General features: G+C 40.5%; 1 protein-coding gene and 1 non-coding gene across 2 annotated transcripts in view; one reads left to right on the forward strand and one right to left on the reverse strand.

Annotated features, from left to right (window-relative positions):
- The window catches only part of GABRB1 (gamma-aminobutyric acid type A receptor subunit beta1), a 342039-nt gene that overhangs the window by 88146 nt on the left and 239373 nt on the right, over positions 1–14520 (reverse strand). The gene's annotated exons all lie outside the window — the stretch shown is intronic.
- On the forward strand, positions 14341–14422 carry TRNAS-CGA (transfer RNA serine (anticodon CGA)). The gene has a single exon. It is a non-coding gene; the product is annotated as a tRNA-Ser (tRNA).

Below are 14520 nucleotides of genomic sequence, written 5' to 3' on the forward strand. Positions count from 1 at the left end.
AAAAGGGAACGGCTAAAAAAAAGGTAAATGCATTTTACATTTTGCCTCATTGCCTTTGGTAGAGGTTGCGCTAATTTACCCTCCCATCAACAGTGTATCTAAATTTGACAAAGGACTCTTCATTATTATGTTTTTGAGGCTACTAAGGTGAGTTATTGTTTTGGTCACGTGTGTTAACCTAACAGAAATCTTCTTCTTAAAAACATCATTACAAAACCCCTTTGCCCTTTCTGATTTCTCTGTGACTTTCCTTACGAAAAATGAAAGTTCATAGGATGAACATTGGGACAGTCCCGTTGAAGCCTTTCTCAGATGAGACACTGGTCAGTTTAATAAGATTTATTTGAGCAATAGGCAAGAGTAAAGAAAAATTTCAAGTGTAATTTAAAAAATGTCTTCAAAGTGTTTTACAATAAATTTAAAGATTAGTTGTATTCCAGAATTTAGCACATAAAGGTTTTACTAGATTCCTTTTTTGCTTCCTGTTCCCATAATTACATGAATTGATGATTTTTTGATTTTTTTTTTTACTTAAAAATATACCTGCATATCTTTTGTTTTCTGAAAAATACAATTGCACATTATTTTTATGGCCTGAATAGTGTTTAAACACCCTTAGTGAGACAACAAAATAAATATTTTAAAAAGCTTTAAAAATTATCTACTATAGTATTTGTTTAGGGTCGCCCACGCATCAACACCAGTTGTGCCAGCAACCCAGTTAAGACCCAGCAATTCATCAACAAGATGGAAGATGCACTCGGCGAGGGAGTGGCGGCAGATGACATTATCGAATCCAATTGGCCACGTCTCCGCGACGCCATATACAACTCCGCCATTATTGCTTACGGTAAGAAAGAGCGGAAGAACGCTGACTGGTACGAGGCTCATTGGGAAGAAATGGAACCCGTGATCGAGGCTAAGAGGAAGGCCCTACTGGCTTACAAGGTCACGCCCACTCCCAGTACACTTCAAGCTCTACGGGCTGCCAGGAACAAAGTCCAGAAGACCGCCCGCCACTGTGCCAACACCTATTGGCTAAACCTGTGCAGAAGCATTCAGGAAGCCGCCGATATAGGCAACGCACGAGGAATGTATGAGGGTATCAAGAAGGCAACAGGCCCAATCCCCTCCAAGATCGCCCCCCTTAAGTCCAAGACAGGTGAGGTCATCACTGACCAGGAACAGCAAATGCGGCGGTGGACCGAGCACTACCTCGAGCTGTACGCAATGAAGAACACCGTAACAGACACTGCTCTTAACGCCATCCCAGACCTACCAGTCATGGAGGAGCTAGATACCCCACCTACTGCGGCAGAGCTCGGCAAAGCCATCGACCGCCTCGCTTGCGGGAAAGCACCAGGAAGCGACGGAATCCCTCCAGAAATCCTAAAGAGCGGGAAACTAGTCCTGCTACAGCCGCTCCACCATCTACTCTGTCTCTGCTGGAAGGAGGGTTACATCCCCCAGGATATGAGAGACGCCAACATTATCACCATGTACAAGAACAAAGGAGACCGCAGCGACTGCAACAACTACCGGGGCATCTCTCTCCTCAGCGTCGTCGGCAAAGTATTCGCCCGGGTCGCTCTTGCCCGCCTGCAGACCCTTGCTTCCCGCGTCTACCCAGAGTCCCAGTGTGGCTTCAGAGCTGGCCGATCAACAGTGGACATGATCTTCTCCCTACGCCAGCTGCAGGAGAAGTGTCACGAGCAGCATAAACCACTCTACCTCGCCTTTATTGACCTCACGAAGGCGTTTGATCTGGTCAGTCGAAGCGGACTCTTCAGCTTGCTACGGAAGATTGGCTGTCCACCACATCTGCTTGCTGTGGTCATGTCCTTTCACGACAACATGCACAGCACGGTGTCCTACAACGGCGCAACCTCTGAGGCCTTCCCAGTCAGCAGCGGAGTAAAGCAGGGCTGCGTCCTCGCGCCTACGCTGTTCGGAATCTTCTTCTCCATGCTCCTCCAATACGCCTTTAAGGACTGCAGCGAGGGTGTCTTCATTCACACCAGATCCGATGGCAAGCTCTACAACCTGGCCCGTCTACGAGCCAAGACCAAAGTCAAAGAGGTGCTCATCCGTGAGATGCTCTTCGCCGACGACGCAGCTTTGACATCACACTCCGAAGAGGGACTCCAGCAGCTAGTCACTTGCCTTTCCCACGCATGCAAGGAGTTCGGACTAGCCATCAGCCTGACGAAGACAAATGTTATGGCTCAAGGCACGGGGACTCCCCCATGCATCACCATCGACGGATACACCCTGGAGGTTGTCAACGACTTCACTTACCTCGGGTCCACCATCTCAAGCTCTCTGTCAGTCGACTTGGAGGTCAACCGGAGAATCGCCAGGGCAGCCACAGTTATGGCCAGACTGAATCGGCGAGCGTGGAATAATTCCAGCCTCACTGAGAAAACCAGACTGCGCATCTACCAAGCCTGTGTACTCAGCACTCTCCTCTATGGCAGCGAGACGTGGACCACCTACGCAAGGCACGAAAGGAAACTCAACAGCTTCCACATGAGGTGCCTGCGACGCGTCCTGCATGTCGCCTGGCAGGATAAGGTCCCCAACACCGAGGTGCTGAAGCGAACCAATATGAGCAGTTTGCATGCAGTTCTTAGCGAGAGACGCCTCAGGTGGCTCGGCCATGTCAAAAGAATGGATGCAGGCCGTATCCCCAAAGACCTCCTCTACGGCGAGCTAGCAGAAGGCAAGAGGATGACAGGGCGCCCAAAACTGCGGTTCAAAGACATCTGCAAAAAGGACATGACACAATGCTCCATCAATCTCAACACATGGGAAGTTCAAGCAGACGACCGCCTAGCCTGGAGGCTCGCGGTCAGGCAAGGTACGTCACGCGCGGAGGCTGCGCGCAACGAGGAGGCGGTCCAGAAAAGATCGAGGCGGAAGCAGCGTCAACAGCAGCAACAACAGCCATCTGCCTTCACCTGTACCAAGTGCGGCAGGGATTGTCACTCCCGAATCGGACTGCACAGCCATTCTCGGCGGTGCAGATAGACTCTCAAGAAGCTACGCCATCGTCTCTCGAGACGGACGGCTGCCGACGACGACGACGACGAGTATTTGTTTAACAGCTGCTTATGACTAAAAAAAAAATAAATAAATAAAGGTGTGAACATGATCTATAAAATCCTAAAGTGTGGCCAGCCCTATGATCTTATAACTTAAGTAGTGGATAATTTTCCCACAGGGGCCATTCGGCAATCTCTGTAGACATTTTTGATTGTCAGGCTAATGGTGGAGGCTTGATGCTCATATCTAGTCAGTGGAGGCCAGTGATACTGCTAAGCATCTTACAATGACCAGGGAAGCCCCCAACAATAAAATTGTGTTTCAAAATGTCAGCAGCGCCAAGGTTAAGAAATTTGGCTATATTAATGAAACAAAATCTTATATAGAAGCTTAATATATAAAATACAAATGAAATTAAAAAGCAGTATTTTGTTAATATAAAATTACCTTTAAATTCAAATGTTGACATGTATTTTAATGAGCACACAAATTTGAAAGCAGGGATTATAATTAGGGCCTTAAATCTCCCCCAGCAACAATAATTTTCTGTTGTGTTTTATTAGTATAGTATTGAGAAAAATCTTAGTAGTAAAGTATTTGTTTCTAAAAATCTTACATGACCAGCCATACATAGGTTACCCTGAATTAGGTGAAAAACAAAAACCTGTGTGCCAAGTAACCACCTCTATGATTAATGACACCTTCGTAAATGGTTTAGATATATTCATAGGTAGTTGGTATTTAGTGGGTGTTTCATGATGGATTAAAAGGAAGATTTACTTGCTTCAAAATAAAAATGCTCCATGCTCAGCATAAATTAACCTGGCTGCACAAGTTAATATTGTGATCTTAATTGTGTTAAAATATACATAGGATACAATACAGTGTACTTGTTTCTTATTATAGTATTAAATGATTATAATATTTTACCATAAAATTAGAATTAATTATTATTCATGGGACTATAAAAGAGCTTTGGAGATACTTGAGAATGTCATTTGAGTCCCACTGGTTGGCGTATCTTACTTAATTGACCTTATTATCAGACACATGTCATCTGGTTAGTTAACCACATCATATCAAAATCAGGACACACATTGAACTCTTAAACTAAACCACTGATTCACATGTTGTGAGACTCTAGAGTTTTTACAAAGCAATTTGAAAAGCTAACAAAGCCTTGTGTGCAAAATGAATAACTAATGTCTCATGTGTATGAGTCTTACAGTTGTGAGTAATGGAACAAAAAAAAAACACTTTGGAAAGCATAACTGAACTTATTATTGCTATCTGTTATAATCAGTCCATTCAGCAATCAATAGATCTAAGAAATCTAATTGATATTACCTTGGGAAACCATATATCACATAAGAGGCTTGTCTACGACTTGATATTTTTTCAACTATGATCGCATGGGCAAGTTAATTTCCCTTGCTCCAAATCCCATTATGATACCCAAAAGTGTTGAGTAATTGTACCTCAGAAAGGCAGGGAATTAAGGCAGCTCCAGGAAGTGCTTGACTTCCTCTGGAAAGCACTAACATGAGTGAAACAACTTCTGTCTTGGCACCTATCTGCTTAAAATTTCAATTTCCCCAGAGAATTTCATTGGCCTGACTTGAATTAGGTACCAGCTCTCTCAAAATTATTTAGTAAGGGTGGAAGGAAAGCCACAGACATATAAATATGCTCACCAGGGGCTCACAAGGGTCCTGAGAAGGGAGGGATCACTGAGACTCAGACATGATCCCTTATATGAGTGGGTACTCATAAATTCATGTTGTAGCCTATAGAAACTTATACAACAGAGTTTGGTCTCTGCTGATTTAAAGGTCTGGCATTTCTGGACTTTGTAATGCTTATGGCTAAGTGAGCTGAATGCCTTGAGCTCTTTATGATAAAAAAAAAAAAATGCTCAGAAAGAATCCGAGGATCATTAACAAAAAGCAAGATGTCCCTGCATGTCTCTTCTGTCTTCTGGGTGAGAGACAACAGTGAACATCTCTAAGAATGACTGTTCCCTCCCTCTTTTTCCATTTGTTCACCTGCTGGATGTAATTGCTCAGCAGTAGTCAGTCACCTCTGCAATTAATTAACATATCCATATGGAAATGTACTCACATTGTGGCTGAAACATCTGATACTCTAAATCTATGGAATCAAAGGTGTCAAAGATCACATAACTGGATGGATTGAGATCTTCAAGATTGAAGTGTTTTTGAATTTTGTTTTTAACTTTTCACACTCAAACATTAACTGACTTTTTCTGAACATAGACTTCCCAGAGGTACAGATTCATGACAGCGTAACATTCATCTGTCTTCTTTCAAAGACATTTAGAATGGCTTACATTATAATCCAATTTATTGGCATTTTGAAGGTTAGGTCAGAATACTATAATAGGCTGTTAGAAACTATGGTCCCATGATACCTGGAAATGAACAAAAATCATATTGCTCTAGTATTCATTTATAAAGGTGTACTCTGCATGGTCACTGACTTTAAGAGGAGTCACTGTAATTACAAGTCATGTGTATTTGATGTCTAGGGACAGCATGACCCTTGCTGCTGACAAAACAGAATCCAGGAAGTTCTGGCCCATAGTAGATAAAAATCTAGCTATACACACACACACACACGTTCACATACTTACATATAGAGAGCACTTTGTAAATAAGAATGTAGACTTAAATAAATGAACAAATTATATACATATGGTTGGGATTTTAATTTTATAGGGATAAGCTCCCAGGTTTTAAACCTAATCTCTGGAGAACATAACTGTAACAACAGAATCTATATTAAAAGAACATGAGAACAGAGAGGGGGAAAAAGCCTGAATATGATGAATTCTAATCACACACTAATGTTGGTGAAATTGATAGTGAGTAGCAATTATTAGATCTATATCAGTATTACTTAGTAAAGTTTGTTTGAAGACTGGCTTTTTGGCCCTGAGGCTTCACCCTTTAATCTGAGTGAGGTTTATCACCTGAAGAAACTGATGCAAAAAGATGGATGGGTTAGCCTAAGTTATAACCAAATAGTATATAGATTTTTCCTCCTTAGCTAAGACTTATTAAGTGGTGTAAAGACTGTGTATTATCTTCATAATGGTCCCAAATTTTATTTTAGGCAGGGTACTATGTTTAAGAAAATACCTTTGTATTTGAAGGTGAAATCCTGAGGGCATGAGACAGAAATGATAAGAAAATAAAAGAAGATAAACTGCTGTGTGAAATTTAAGAGGAATTTAAGTATGGGTAGCAAAAAAAAAAAAAAAAAAAAAAAGAAAAAAAAAGAGAGGGAGTAGGAAGTCATACTAAGTATTCAATTTTAAGATTTTTGCATTGCTATAATAATACATTTTTCTCTATTTACCTAAAGCAAGTCACCCCACCCAACCCTAAGTAAATCCTAATGTAAATGTTTTATTTTTATTCTTAGAAAGGGGCTGGATTTTACATCTTAGCATCATTCATGGAACAGTATTTTATTAAATTGAACCAATTTGGCAAAAACTGAGTCCTGAATTCAATTCAGAACTTCAAAGCCAGAGATGATCAAATTGTGTTAGGTCTTTGGGAAGCCTTAGTAATAATAGTGAAGGCATTGAAGTTTCACAATTAATGGATTGTGATTTAAGCTACTCTTATCTAGATGGTAAGGTGCAGAAAGACCTGAGCTAATATGTTAGAATCTTATAAGACAGGCACTGTTCTAAACATCTTAAATACCACTGGGGAACACAATTTTCATTGAGTTAGATCTGACACTTGTTTTTGACTAAATTTTGGCATCTGAATTCAAAAATGAGCCCAGTTTTTCTCTATCACATCAACTCTTTAAGGTACAGGATACCCTCCTTTTGTTCCCAAAATCATACAAAATGTACATACAAAGGAAAATAAAGAAAAAAAATTACCTGAATATACTGTTTATTTAGAGTTATTTTATTCATATAAAGGCTATATATTGTTACTTAAGTCAAATTGTGTACAAGTAGTAAAGTTATGCTACCAGACATACATATTAAGGTATTTTATCTTTTCAAACGACAGGCTAGGAAATGCCAAAATGAGATACTTGAAACAGTCTCCTTCAGTTGACAAAGCATTAACAAATTGTTTCATGAGACTCAGTTTTATGTGCAGAAGTGGGAATATAATGTTCTTTCTGTCAACAAGTGGCTCATGTAGAATGTTTGGATCACCAGGTTTGAGGTCAGATCTTGGAGGCCAATTTGACTCCACCCAGTGCTTCTCACGAGCTCTGCTGTCCCACATACACAGAAAACAGGGATACTTGGTGTATCTGCATTGCTGACCAAGAAGGAAGCAGAACATTTTAAGGTCAACAAAGATGATCCAGTTGTGCTTGTGATATTGCAACAGATCAATGACTCTATGTCTTCATATTCTTCATGAAAACAAACTGACTGGCCAATCAGGACTGTACCAAATAAATTGTCATTGTGGAGGAGGACACACTTCAAGCTCCACTTTGAGCTATCAATGAATAGTCGCCATTCAGTTGAGTTATAGATTGGAATTTCCAATTCCTCCATTAAACTATGTATGTTACAGCAATACACTGTCACTTCAAAAGTACTGCAGAAATGCACTTTCTCTTGATCGAAAGTAGGATAACTTCGCTCCTTTTTCAAGCAAGTTTTTCTCATGCAGTCTTGATGCTAAGAGTTCTGAAGCCTTTTTGGATAGTCCCAAATCTCATGCCAAATCATTCAACTCATGCTGATCAAATCCCTTACGAACTGAGTCATCTTCCATTTCAAAATCTTCATTGTTGCTGTCACTTAGTTCTTCTCCATATCCTGTTTTCCAAAAGAGGGTAGTTCAATGAAAACTGGCATTAGGATTTCAGCTGAACGAGGCCCTGAGCGTATAGCTGATGGTAGACTAGGATACTCTATTTTACATTTATTTTTCTTGTTATATCCTGACATTTTCACTATACAAAAGTAACAGTCACCTGAATGATCTCTGGGCTCTCGCCAAACCATAGGTATATCAAATGGCAGTTTATCACATGTTCTCTTTGTCCACATCCATAAACTCTTGATACACTGCTAACATACCTTGTGAGGGGCCCAAGACTTATCTTGATCACCAAGTTTTATTTAAAATATTCAAAATAGGCTTGCCTGACAAATGCGCTGATGTTTGTCCTTTGACTGGGAGTGGTGAAACTGCCACAGATATAAACATGGTTGTTTAGGCATTAACAATGAGAAATAGCAGAGGCAGACATGATCTGAAGGAAAAGAAATAAGTATGTATGTAAATAAAAAAATAAATTCTGACTTCTGGCCAAGACAGACATGCTGCATCTCCCTCCACAACTAAGAAGGAATACAACTTCCTCAAAACTAGAAAAAACCAGAAGTTCCAGAAAATCAAACTGCATGGAAGTCCAGCAAACAAAAATATAAAGAGGAAATACTCATCTGGACAGGTAGGAGGGGCGGAGTCAGGGTGGAGAGGACGTGGTGTGGTGGCAGCAGCCACAGGCCAGCAGAAAGAGAAGTAACACATTTTAAAAAGTCGGAAGGGACACCTGGGGAGCATTTCCAGCTCCTCACAGGACCTCGAAGCTCACTGTCCCAGCACCGGGGAAAATCAAGCCTCATTGCTTCTGACTGTACAGACCAGTGGGGGTTGGGGAGGAGGCAGAAACTGCTGGTCTCTCAGCAGATTCCATTTGTTTAAAGGGCCCCCATGGTCCTAAAACATCTGCAGACAGCCAGGGCAGCAGCTGGAGGGGCGCCGGTCCAATGTCGAAGTGGGAGAGGTGCCTGGAAGGGGGGCTGGTTCTGGGAGGGTGGCATTGTTCCCTCTCAGACCTCTCTCCTACATACAGCACCACAACATGGTGAAACAGGTCTCCCTGTACTGATGAATCCCTAAGGCTCCGTCCCTTACAACATAACAGGAGCAATAGCTCTACCTGGGACACAGAGGCAAACAAACACAGGAGCCTGTCAGAATGAGGAGACAGAGAGGTATGGCCAAAAGGAGGAACAGATCAAGGTTCCAGAGGGAGAACTAAGTGATGAGGAGATAGCCAACCTAACAGATGAGGAGATAGATAACCTAACAGATGCAGAATTCAAAACACTGGTGATAAAGTTGCTCACAGGCTTGACAGATGTGCTTGAGTACAGCAAATGCATAAGAGAAAAAATGAAGGCAATGCTAAGTGAAACAAAGGAAAATACATCAAAACCAATGGTGAAGGGAAGAAAACTGGGATTCAAATTAATGATTTGGAACATAAGGAAGAAAAAAAGTCAACCAGTGTAGAATGAGGAAGAAGAACTTAAAAAAATGAGAAAACTTCCCAAATTCTGTGAAGGAGATGGACATACAGGTCCGGGAAGCATGGAGGGCCCTGGGTGAGCTGAACCCAGAAGGGACCACACCAGGACGCATCATGATTGAGATGCCAAAGGTGAAAGATAAGGAAAGAGTCCTGGGGGCAGCAAGAGAGAGACAGAGAGTTGCCTACAGGGGGTTGCCTATAGGACTATCAGCTGATTTCTCAGAGGACACTTTGCAGGCAGGAAGGGACTGGCAAGCAGTATTGAAAATGATGAAAGGCAACCTGTAACCAGGATTACTCTATCCAGCAAGGCTATCATTTGGAATGGAAGGGCAGATGAAGTGCTTCCCAGACAAGGTAAAGCTAAAGGAGTTCATCATCACCAAGCCATTATTATAGGAAATGTCAAAGGGACTTACTTAAGAAAAAGAAGATGAAAACTAAACACTGAAATGACAACAAACTCACAACTATCAACAACTGAATCTAAAAAATAAAAATGAAATCCAACTAACTGAACCAGAATAGTAACAGAATTGTTGGTATGGGGATCATTTGGAGGGTTATAAGCTGGGAGTGGGGAGGGGAAGAAATGGGGATATGGTGCAGGGAATAAGAAGCATAATTGGTTGGTACAGAATAGACAGGGTGAAGTTAAGAATTGTATAGGAAAGGGTGAAGCCATAGAACGTATATGCATGACCCATGGACATGAACTATGGGGATTGGGATTGCTGGAGGGAAGGGAGTTACTGGGAAGAGGGGAGCAAAGGGGAAAAAAATTGGAACTACTGTAACAACATAATTAATAAAATATACTTTTAAAAAATCACTGAGGCCCTCATCTAGGGTTCATAACATGATAATTGTTATCCAGCATGTATTTTGGCTAAATAAAAACATAGTTTAAAAAAAAAAATTCTGCTGTTTTTTTTGTATACAGACAAGAACTCAGATTACACTTCGGAATACAATTCACTATATAGGGTGTCGCACAACCTCTCACCTCACTGTTTTATGTGTAACTAAATAGCCTAGAGAAGTGTGAACCTGTCACTAGTCTCCAAGGTTATCCCCCACCCCTCCCCACTCAAGGGAGGTTTGCTCTCAACCAATAGGAGAGCATTAGTACTTCCCTCGATCTAGGCTTGATCCAGGCTAGAGTGGTCACATTAAGATAAGCTGTAAGAAAACCTTGATGTGATAGGAGAAAACTAACTGAAGTTTTGAAATTACCATGCCTATTTAAGTCTAAAACAGCTGAAAAATCAAACCCAACAGGAATTATGTTAAAAAATGTTCCCTGTGTACTGTATCAGTTTCCTATTGCTATTGTAATAAGTTTCACAAATTTAGTGGTTTAAAACAATACAAATTAATTTACTTATAGGTCTGGAGGCCAGAAGTTCTAAAATCAAGGTTTCAGCAGGGCTGTGTTCCCTCTGCAGGTGCTCAGAGGGAATCCATTTCCTGGCCTTTCCTATCTTCCAGAGGTTGCTTACATTCCTTGGTTCATGACCCCTTCTTCCATCCTCAGAGAACATCACTCCAATGGCTGCTTTTGTCCTCACATCTCTTCACCCTCTAACTCTCTTGCCTTCCTTATATATGAACATTTGTGATTACACTGGGCCCATCCAGATAATCTCATTTCAAAATTCTTAAATTAATCACATCTGCAAAGTCTCTTTTGACATATAAGGTAACATATTCACAGGTTTTGAGAATTAGGATATGGATAGCTTTGGATGGCCATTATTCCGACTACCACACATGTATTATTTAATATATTATGTAAAATTGCCTTTTTATATTGATGTCATTTTTACATCAAGTTCAAATATAAAGAAAATGACATCTGATGGGATTAAATTAAACAATGTTTTCAAATTTACATAATCTATAAATAGTAGCACTGGGATTCAAATTCAAATTATTCTAGATTGAAGAGCTAAGATTTATTTTCTCTCCAGTTACTCTATTCATGCCAGTCTAAGCAGGGAACTATTGATTCAGTAAAATTTCTCCCAAAAGCAATAAAATAAGTTTAAAAATTAGAGTTGACTTATATATATATCGTCGTCGTCGTCGTCGGCAGCCGTCCGTCTCGAGAGACGATGGTGTAGCTTCTTAAGAGTCTATCTGCACCGCCGAGAATGGCTGTGCAGTCCAACTCGGGAGTGACACGGTATCTGCCTCCTCCCGTGTTGAATCGACATCTTGTGATGACGCTGGAGTGTCCTCTCCAGTGAAGCTGAAGCTACAGAGCCTGGGCAGGGTGATATGGAGGGTCTGCTGTTGCCCATGCAGCAGACCCCCCCTCTCTTCGCAGCTGAAGGATCCAAGGGAAAGACGGAGTCAATACAGCTTGGCTTCAGGTGCGCCGCAGGAGTTGCCGGTGTTGATTACAACGTCAAACCGCCTTAGGGACTCCGGCTCCGGATTTTCTGTCGGGGTTTACTCCCTTAGCCTTTCCCCTGAAGAGGTATGCCGCAAGGCAGCGGAGGTTTTTTGGAGTCAGAGTTTTCCTTCTCTGATGTGCCCTGACTGGAAGCTATATATATATATATATATATATATATATATATATATATATATATATATAGTCTTATTTTAGTTATTATAAATTCAAGACATTCTTTAGACAATAATGCATATAAAAATGATAAAGGACTTATATCAGAAATCAGGCAATATGGTGAGCATTAATGCTACAGTATTTAAAAATATCTAACTATACCTTTTAGCTGTCAAATTATTTTGTTTTTGTTTATTTTAATATTGTCATATCTCAGAAAATACAAGCTAGAGTCACTATCTATTGGTTTCAAAGAATGGTTAGATAGGATATCCTTATCTCCTGTTTGGGACAATTTTTGCCATTTTTCTAGAAACCCAAATATGTCATATTGGAGAAATGTTTACATTATCAAGAAAGCATAAAAATCACTCAGGCGAGAGAGAGTTTAATCCTCAGCTAGTGACAATTTGGACCAAAGATGCCTTAACCTTTATTTGGGAACAGAGGTATTAAGTAGATGGGATGCAGTGTGGAACAGGGAAAGAAAAGAAGGTTGTAATTTGCACATACAAGTTCATAGTAGTCACTCAATTAACTGTAGCTATTATCATTTAAAAAATATATGCTTCTAAATAAATAAACATATGTAAGATTACTAATACAAATACATTTTAAGATTAATACATAGTCATAGTAAAACACCTGGAAAGTATAGGAAGTTATAGATAAGAGAATAAAAGTCCATAATTTCATTAATTTCCTTTCTTCTAAATATATTGTTTAATAAAGTTGAAATTACACTGTATTAATTTAATTTGCTGCTTCTTGGGTAATCTTATAGGTAAGACTTTTCTTAAGTCATTGTTATTTTCCATGAACACAATTTTAATAGATTCTCAGGATTCTGTTATATAGATACCTTCTATTGAAAGACATTATTAGGTACTCTTTGGTGATGATTTAAAAATTCCACACTACAACCAATACTACTCTTATATTTTTATTTTTTGCTTTCAGTTTATGCTTTCTGTACCCCCTCCATTTTGTACCCTTAGTGCTGAATGATAATGACACTCTTCTCAGTGCAATTCCAAGCAGTCATTTTCAAGTAATTAACTACATACCAAATGTTGTATAAATGGGCTCATTTTTATTCATTTATGTTGGGTTGATATGATTCATGAACCACTTTGTGAATATGAGAAGCAGTTCATAAATCAGAGTGGCCAGGGGTGGGAGAGCAAAAAAAAATGAGGCAGTAGTAATTAATAGATCCATGTCAAGGATCCAATGCCAATCTCAGTCATGTTTTACCATAAATGTCTGGCTGAGTTCAAGACAGGCTATTTTTTCCCAAATTATGTCACTATATTTATTCATATATCTTTAAAGTATAAGAGCGCATATTAAATTTTTGCTATGTCTAATGTTTCCTAATAATAATTAGATGAAATGTGTGCTAGGGGACATAAAAAATAAGGGTATTTCCTCCAAATCAGGCCATCTTTATTCACATTATCTTGACCATCAGGAATTTGTGAACAATTAAAATAATAACAAGTTCTTAAACAATGGGAAGGGACTTAGAAACTAAAGTACAGCATTTTTGCAAACAATCAAAAAGTAATAATAACTGTAAAAGAAGACTCATATCTTTATCTTTTAATTCTGCCTGAGTCCTTGTTTAACTATCCAGTACTTAATACCAAGCCATGGCAAAAGTGCTCTATTGTTTTGCCACATGATGATTTCTTGCAGAACAAAGAGCTGACGCATTTCCTAAAAGATAACCAGAATAATCTGGAAATGACATTCCTGAAGGAGTCAAGTAATATTCAAGAATGGTAACATTAAAATACTGTATTGTCTTAGGACACAGCTTTCCCTTGAGAAACATCACTCAGCGTCGGCAGCCGTCCGTCTCGAGAGACGATGGTGTAGCTTCTTAAGAGTCTATCTGCACCGCCGAGAATGGCTGTGCAGTCCGACTCGGGAGTGACACGGTATCTGTCTCCTCCCGTGTTGAATCGACATCTTGCGATGACGCTGGAGTGTCCTCTCCAGTGAAGCTGAAGCTACAGAGCCTGGGCAGGGTGATATGGAGGGTCTGCTGTTGCCCATGCAGCAGACCCCCCCTCTCTTCGCAGCTGAAGGGTCCAAGGGAAAGACGGAGTCAATACAGCTTGGCTTCAGGTGCGCCGCAGGAGTTGCCGGTGTTGACTACAACGTCAAACCGCCTTAGGGACTCCGGCTCCGGATTTTCTGTCGGGGTTTACTCCCTTAGCCTTTCCCCTGAAGAGGTATGCCGCAAGGCAGCGGAGGTTTTTTGGAGTCAGAGTTTTCCTTCTCTGATGTACCCTGACTGGAAGATCAAACCAGCGACACTTAGCTCGCAGGCCGACGCTCAATCCACTGAGCCAAACCAGCCGGGGACAGTGATGGCCGAGTGGTTAAGGCGTTGGACTCGAAATCCAATGGGGTCTCCCTGCGCAGGTTCGAATCCTGCTCACAGCATTAGTAGAAACATCACTAATCATCAGAAAAATACAACTTAAAACCGCAACGATATATCTTCTCACACCGGTGAGAATGACTATCATTAGTAAATCAAC

The sequence above is a fragment of the Furipterus horrens genome, unplaced genomic scaffold, assembly GCF_987537825.1.
Source record: "Furipterus horrens unplaced genomic scaffold, mFurHor1.1.pri manual_scaffold_2, whole genome shotgun sequence".
Taxonomy (NCBI): Eukaryota; Metazoa; Chordata; class Mammalia; order Chiroptera; family Furipteridae; genus Furipterus; species Furipterus horrens.